This window comes from Dendrobates tinctorius, unplaced genomic scaffold, assembly GCF_039654945.1.
Source record: "Dendrobates tinctorius isolate UK_male_01 unplaced genomic scaffold, ASM3965494v1 ptg000028l, whole genome shotgun sequence".
NCBI classification, from domain to species: domain Eukaryota; kingdom Metazoa; phylum Chordata; class Amphibia; order Anura; family Dendrobatidae; genus Dendrobates; species Dendrobates tinctorius.
Window position 1 is genome coordinate 66,619,857 of NW_027361696.1, and position 7,690 is coordinate 66,627,546.

Genomic DNA, 7,690 nt, shown 5'->3' on the forward strand with positions numbered 1-7,690 from the left:
ACAACTTAAAGGGAACCTGTTACCATGTTTGGCGGATACAAGTTACGGCCACTGCCTTTCAGGGCTTATCTACAGTATTCTATAATGCTGTAGATAAGCCCCCGATTCGACCTGCAAGAGAAGAAAAATAACATTTATTATAGTCCACCTGCATGTCGGTCCGGTCTGATGGGTGTCACGGGTCTTCGTCCGGCCCCTCCCATCTTCTTGCAATGCCGTTCTCCTTCTTGCTTCATGTGGATGATGCGTACCTGCATCATCCACACAGGCAGAGCAGTATTTAGAGTTTGTGCTGCCCTAGGCACTTTTCGTGCTGCCTCCCCCCATTGGCGAATATGACTAACGCAGACACTGTTGGCAGTGACTTAGGCTACATTCACATCAGCGATTTTCGCCATTCGCGGCAGATCCGGCAGTTTTTCCGCATCTGCCACGTAACGGATCACTAATGGCAACACTGTATTCGGCCTCATTCATTCCCCATGTGACTTGCGGACATGTGCGGCACTTGCGGTTTTGCCGCGATCTCGCAAATGCGGTACTTGCAGCAATGGAAAAAAACGCTGCTAGCTGTGTTTTTTTTTGTCTCACCGCAAGTGCAAAACCGCAAGTACCGAACATGTTCGCAAGTCCCATAGGGAATGAGTAAGGGGTCCAAATCTATGTGTATGCCCATGTAGCTCATTCAAAGACAATTCCAGCAATATTTTTACATGTTCAGTCTATTCATCTGAAATCGGTTTGCATACATATTCAGATGAGGGAGTAGATCTGTTACTCCAGCTCTATACCCGCTCTGTGCCACCTCTTCCTGATCGATTTCAGCTCTTTTTTCCAGAAGGAAACACATCATAGAGGCTGTCAGTGAAGGAGGTGGCACTCTGTGGGAAATAGAGCTGGAGTGACAGAGGGATAAGATCCACCATAGTCGTTAGGCATTATTTATATATCAATTGAAATGCTGATTTTTCAGTACAGCAAAACGGATCTGTTTCATATATCTGTTTTTTCACGGATCTCTACAGATCCGTCTCCATAGACATCCATGTTATTTGACTCAGAAAGCTACGGATCCATGTCTGTCCGTTTGTGTCAGCGTTTTTCAAGGCAGCCCGAAACCAGAGCAGTCTCCGATTGTGGGTGCATGAAAAAAACTGACACAAATAGATCAGTGACAAAACGAATAGAATAAAACGAATAAAAAAGAATAGACACGGATCAGAAATGTAGCAGTGTGAAAGCACCTAAGATATTTTGGATTGAAAAAGCATTTGAATTCAGTAAATGTGGCTTCTTAGACTGGAGACACAAGGTGTGAGATGCATCGAGATACTTGTACCAGTCTTACATGACTCACCCGGGACCAGAGGTTGCGCTACATATTTTTCAGAGGAGTAAAAATACTCCTCCCAATATTTTTGAGGACTATTTTTCACCACGGAGGAGTACACACACACACACCATTGCACAGCCCACCCCACACACACACACCATTGCACAGACCACCCCACACACACACACACCATTGCACAGCCCCCTCAGTGACATAATCCATTTGTTACACATATGATTGCTGACGCTCAGGAGCCAATTGTACACATCGTCCATGATAACAATGGAAACAAATCAGTGCCCCCAGACACCGGTGGTCGGCTCTCCCTATAGCAGTCCGGCAGATGACAGCATGCACATACAGGTCACTGGCCACAAGCCTCAGCACAGCGGCAATAACAGCCCCCCTCCCCCTGCGAGTCCCCGGGGATTAGTAATGTACAGGCGACCTTGCTATGGATGGAGGGCGCCCTGCGTGACCACTTTCCCAATGTTCCCATGCAGTACACCTACCACGCACCGTGCACGCAGCTGCGGTCCCCGGCCGCGCTCTCCCGCCTCACAGAAGGATGATAACGGTGCAGCCGGTCAGCGTCCTCCCCTCGGTAATCTCCATCACTGTCCTCACTCCTCAGCTCTTGCCGCACACACAACGCTGAGTGGGAGGGGCTAACACAGCACCCGTGACGTAATCTGCGAGACTCCACCAATCCGAAAACGAGGCGGGGAATCACTATCCAAACCCCGCCTACTGACGCGAGTCGCTCCGCAACATCTGATACTGCCCTTTCCCCAGCTCCGTCCAACTCGCTGCCACTGTAGCTTAGAACGATGCGTCCCGTGGACGTATCGTACTAATCTGAAGGCGTTTTTTCGCCTGTCTGGGCGTCATAGACGCCCAGACAAGCGTTAATGCGACCTCTGCCCAGGACGGTTGCAGGAGGGAGCATGTCAGCTGTATGTGTTTCTATGCAGCTGACGCACTCACATCCAGAGAGCCTGCAGCTGTCCCGGGTGAGTCATGCGAGTATCTCGTATGCCTCTCGATCCGTGTTTCCAGCCTTAATGCTGCAAAATCAACAAATGACCATTGGAACATAGTGTATAAGTATGGTAAGATAGCAGTCATTATTCCATGAAGCGCTACAACTCCTTCAGTCAACTGATCAGGGCTGGTGTCAATATTAATGGCCTATTATAAGGATAGAATATCAATATTAATTCCTCAAATAAATCAATAGAAACAGATGTTTAGTGAATATGATGAGCATAGAAAGAGCTAATACTCAATGCTGCCAGCAAAAATATTCTTGCATAGCTATTATGGCAGCACGATGGCTCAGTGGTTAGCACTGTACGCGGTGGCTCTGTGGTTAGCACTGTATATGGTGGCTTAGTGCTTAGCACTATATATGGTGGCTCAGTAGTCAGCACAACAGCTTTCTAGCACTGGGGTCTGGGGTTCAAATCCCACAGAGCATGACATCTGCAAAGAGTTTGTATGTTCTCCCCGTGTTTATGTGGGTTTCCTACCACACTCACAAGACCTTCTAATAGGATGTTTAGATTGTGAGCCCCAATGGGGACAGTGTTGATGATGTATGTAAAGTGCTGTGGAGTTAATAGCGCAATATATCAATGAATAAATATTATTCTTAATATTATGTCACAATACCAGGATCTGAGGATGTTCTGTTTCGAAGTCAAGAGCTCTCTGATGCGATGTTGCTGCCTGTCTCGCTGTCTTCCTCTGTTGACACTGCAGTGTGGTGGACAAAAAAGCAATAACTGGTTAACAGCAAGAAGTATGGTGTCTGTGTACTAACTGAACTATAAACTCTCCCCATCCCATGTCCAGAAGACATTGGAGGATTACTAGATGGATTTTATTATTCTGTTACTGCCCAGTCTCTGACTAAGGCCTTTTTCATATGTCCAGTACGTCCAGATGTTACAGTATAGTGGAGGGGATTTTATGAAATCCCGTCTCCACTATGTGTTCAAACACGCAGGTGGCAGATCCACGTGTACGCACATGTGGCACATCATTCTAGACCGCAGCATGTCTATTAATCTCGCGGAGACGCTCAGTCTCCGCAAGATAAATAATACAGTTCTATACTAAATAAACTGGAGAAGTGGGCAGCAACTAACAGAATGGTTTTTAACAGGGAAAAATGCAAAGTACTACATCTGGGCAATAAAAATGAAAAAAAAAAGATACAGAATGGGAGGAATAGGGCTAAGCAACAGCACATGTGAAAAAGACTTGGGTATACTAATAGATCACAGACTGAATATGAGTCAACAGTGTGATGCAGCAGCAAAAAAGGCAAATGCAATTCTAGGATGTATTAACAGAAGCATACAGTCTAGATCACGTGAAGTCATTATTTCCCTCTACTCCTCTTTGGTCAGACCTCATCTGGAATATTGTGTCCAGTTTTGGGCACCACATTTTAAAAAAGACATCAACAAACTGGAGCAAGTTCAGAAAAGAGCGACAAGTATGGTGACTGGTCTGCAAACCCTGTCTTATGAGGAAAGGTTGCAGGATTTGGGAATGTTTAGTTTGCAAAAGAGAAGACTGAGAGGAGACTTAATAGCTGTCTACAAATATCTAAAGGGCTGTCACATTGTAGAAGGATCAACTTTATTCTCATTTGCACAAGGAAAGACTAGAAGCAATGGGATGAAACTGAATGGGAGGAGACAAAGATTAGATATTAGAAAAAACTTTTTGACAGTTAGAGTGATCAATGAGTGGAACAAGCTGCCACGAGAAGTGGTGAGTTCTCCTTCAATGGAAGTCTTCAAACAGAGGCTGGACAGACTTCTGACTGGGATGATTTAGCGAATCCTGCTTTGAGCAGGGGGTTGGACCAGATGGCCCAGGAGGTCCCTTCCAACTCTACGATTCTATGATTCTACTAGGATACGGTGATTCTACGTGGTTCAGAGAACACATGCGGAATCACCACGCGTACAAAAGCTGGCAAAGCTTTGGACAGAAATGTGTCCTCTCTGCAGTGTTTCCTGTTGAAGGGAAAAAAAATCTCTTTACATCTTTTGCCTGAGCGAGTGTAAGCAAGCTGAATGTGACTGGAGCGTAAGTGCGAATGGTGGTAAGTGTGTGACTTGGATTCAGGGAGTTTCCAAGGTAGGTGTTACTGAATTTCTGTTATATTCTATTAATACTTTTTATTTATTTTTATTTAACTTTTCTGTCTGGTGCAATCCCCATTAGGAAATGTGCTCCACTATTGGCAATGCCATCCAGTGTACATCTTGCCTCATGTATGAAGTCCTTGAACAGTCAGTTGAGGGTGTATAATGCTGTGCGAGATGTGAGCATGTTGTGCATTTGGAAGCCCAGATACTGGATCTAAATGTGCAGCTGGCAACACTGAGATCCATAGACAATATGGAAAGGAGTCTTCTGCTCACTGAGCAAATGCTCAATGGGATAGATGTGGGGGAGGACGGTAGTATGGAGCTGCAGGACAGTGAGGCAGCTAGCTGGGTGACAGTTAGAAGGCAGGGTAGAGGGAAGAGCACCAGGGAGGCTTGTCCTGATCTGGCACACCCCAATAAGTTTGCTAAGTTGGCAGCTGAGGGGAGTGTCAGTAGAGGGGTAGCGCTGCTGCAGCAAGGCATGTCTTCTGAAAGCCAAAGGAGTGTCTGCTCCAGTAAGGGGGGAAATAGGAGAGCAGGGTAGGCCAGACAGGTGCTGGTATTGGGGGACTCAATTATTAGGGGAACAATCTGTCACAAATACAGGGATCGTCGAACAGTGTGCTGCCTACCTGGCGCTCGAGTCCGACACATCGCTGATCGGGTTGACAGATTATTGGGAGGTGCTGATGAAGATTCAGCGGTCATGGTGTACATTGGCACAAATGACAATGTTAGAGGTAGGTGGAAGGTCCGTAAAGATGATTTCAGGGAATTAGGCCACAAGCTTAAAGCAAGGACCTCCAAGGTGATATTCTCTGAAATACTGCCTGTAGCACGTGACACGCCAGAGAGGCAACGGGAGATTAGGGAGGTAAATAAGTGGCTCAGGAATTGGTGTAGGAAGGAGGGGTTTGGGTTCCTGGAGAACTGGGCCGACTTCTCTGTTGGCTACAGGTTCTATGCTAGGGATGGGCTGCAACTCATTGGGGAGGGTGCAGCTGTGCTGGGGGAGAAAATGGCTAGAAGGTTGGAGGAGTGTTTAAACTAGGGATTGGTGGGGAGGGTATTCATTTTATAGGAGGGGAAGACAGTGCAGATAGAGACCTGGAAACAAATAAAGAAATTGGGGGTGGGGGTGGCATGTGGGGTGGGGGTTAGAACAGTTAAGATTTTAGAGAAGAATAGAGGTACAGAGAGATACATAAAGTGCATGTATACTAATGCCAGAAGCCTCACCAACAAAATGAATGAATTAGAATTTACTTTGTTGGAACATAATTATGACATGGTGGGGATATCTGAGACATGGCTGGACGAGAGCCACGACTGGGCGGTTAATGTACAGGGCTGTAGTCTGTTCAGAAATGACCGAACAAATAAGCGAGGGGGAGGCATGTGTTTATATGAAAATCATACTTAAAACCAATCCTGCGTGATAATATATGTGAATCTAATGAAAATGTAGAGTCCCTGTGGGTGGAGATAAGGGGAGGGGGAAAAATAATAAATTACTGATAGGGGTTTCTTATAAATCTACAAAAATAATGGAAGCAGCGGAGAATATCCTCGTAAAGCAAATAGATGAAGCAGTGACGCAAGGAGAAGTCATTATTATGGGGGACTTCAACTACCCCGAAATACACTTGGGAACCGAACCTGCAGTTGCAGCAAAGGTAATAGGTTTTTGACAGCTATGAGAGTCAATTACCTTTCACAACTGGTTCAGGACTCAACAAGAGGGGGGGCACTGCTAGACCTAATATTAACCAACAGGCCAGACCGCATATCAAATATAAGGGTTGGAGGTGATTTAGTTAATAGTGATCACAAGATAATAAGTTTTCATGTATCCTTTAATAAGATGTGTAGTAGAGGGGTTACAAGGACACTAAACTTCAGGAAGGCAAATTTCCAACAGATGAGAGATGATCTTAGTGCAATAAACTGGGATGATATCCTGAGAGATAAAAGTACACAAGGAAAACAAGGAAAATGGGAGACTCTTATTAGCATCCTGAATAGGACCTGTGCACAGTATATACACAGGGGTGGATTAAGGGTAGCCAGGGCCCCGGGTTGTTCAGACTCTGTGGGCCCCCCGGTCATGTGACGGGGTCAGGAAGTCACTAGTTTTCATGACGCATATGGTGCGTTAAGGGGTGGGAAGGGGTTAAATACTGAGGTGAAAAAACTCAGCAAATACGCAACATGTGCACGAGGCCTCACAAATACTGAGGTAAAAAACACCAAATGCTCAGCGTGTCCATGAGGTCTTACAAATACTGAGTGAAAAACTCACCAAATACTCAGCGTGTGCACGAGGCCTTACAAATACTGGAAGGTTTCCATCTAACATCTAGTCCTGACTCACCTGTACCTAACATCGAAACCAGCTAATAGTCTGGAATCACCTGCTGACCTGGACCCATGACCTGTCAGACAAGTTACTTCACATGAGTCACACAGAGGCTTCTGCTTCATGAACTTCCCCAGATAGAAGAAGCAGCCTACAATGTGCAGCCTGTGGCCGGATACACAGGAAGAGACGCTCCTCATCACAGGCTGTGCCCAGCATGTCAGCAGAGGGGTTAATGCCACAGACAAGTCGCTGTCTCCTCACACACTGGACATGACGCTGCATCTGGTGATGAACAAGCGCCCATTGCGCAATGTTTGTCATGTCCCAGATGTTCAGCATATGGAGGACCAAGGGGGACCAAAAAAGACCCCAGGATTGGAACAGGAGCATGGGAAAGAGGACAGAGGTCGGAGGGGCAGGGTTTATATAGGGGTCGGAGTAAGTAAATATATATATATATGCGGGCAGCGCACACATGCACAATCCTCAGGTTGTATAACTTTCAACTGGTCAAAACATTTCTCTCAGTCAGCCAAGAAAGAAATGTGGCAGGAATAAAGTACACCTCATAGGGGAAATAAAGAACAGAGAGGGAGAGAGAAAGAAAGAGGGGAAAGAAAGAATAGAAAGTGAAAGAAAGAAAGAAAGAAAGAACAGAGAGAAAGAAAGACAAGGAAAGAGGGGAAAGAAAGAAAGATTCTATAAAGATACTATACCAGCCCGGCTCACATTGTAGTGCCCACCTGAGCCTCCTGGTGCAGGACATATCATGATCCACTCATATGGCCGACATCCCCGAGTCCAAGGTGATCCCACTGTCCG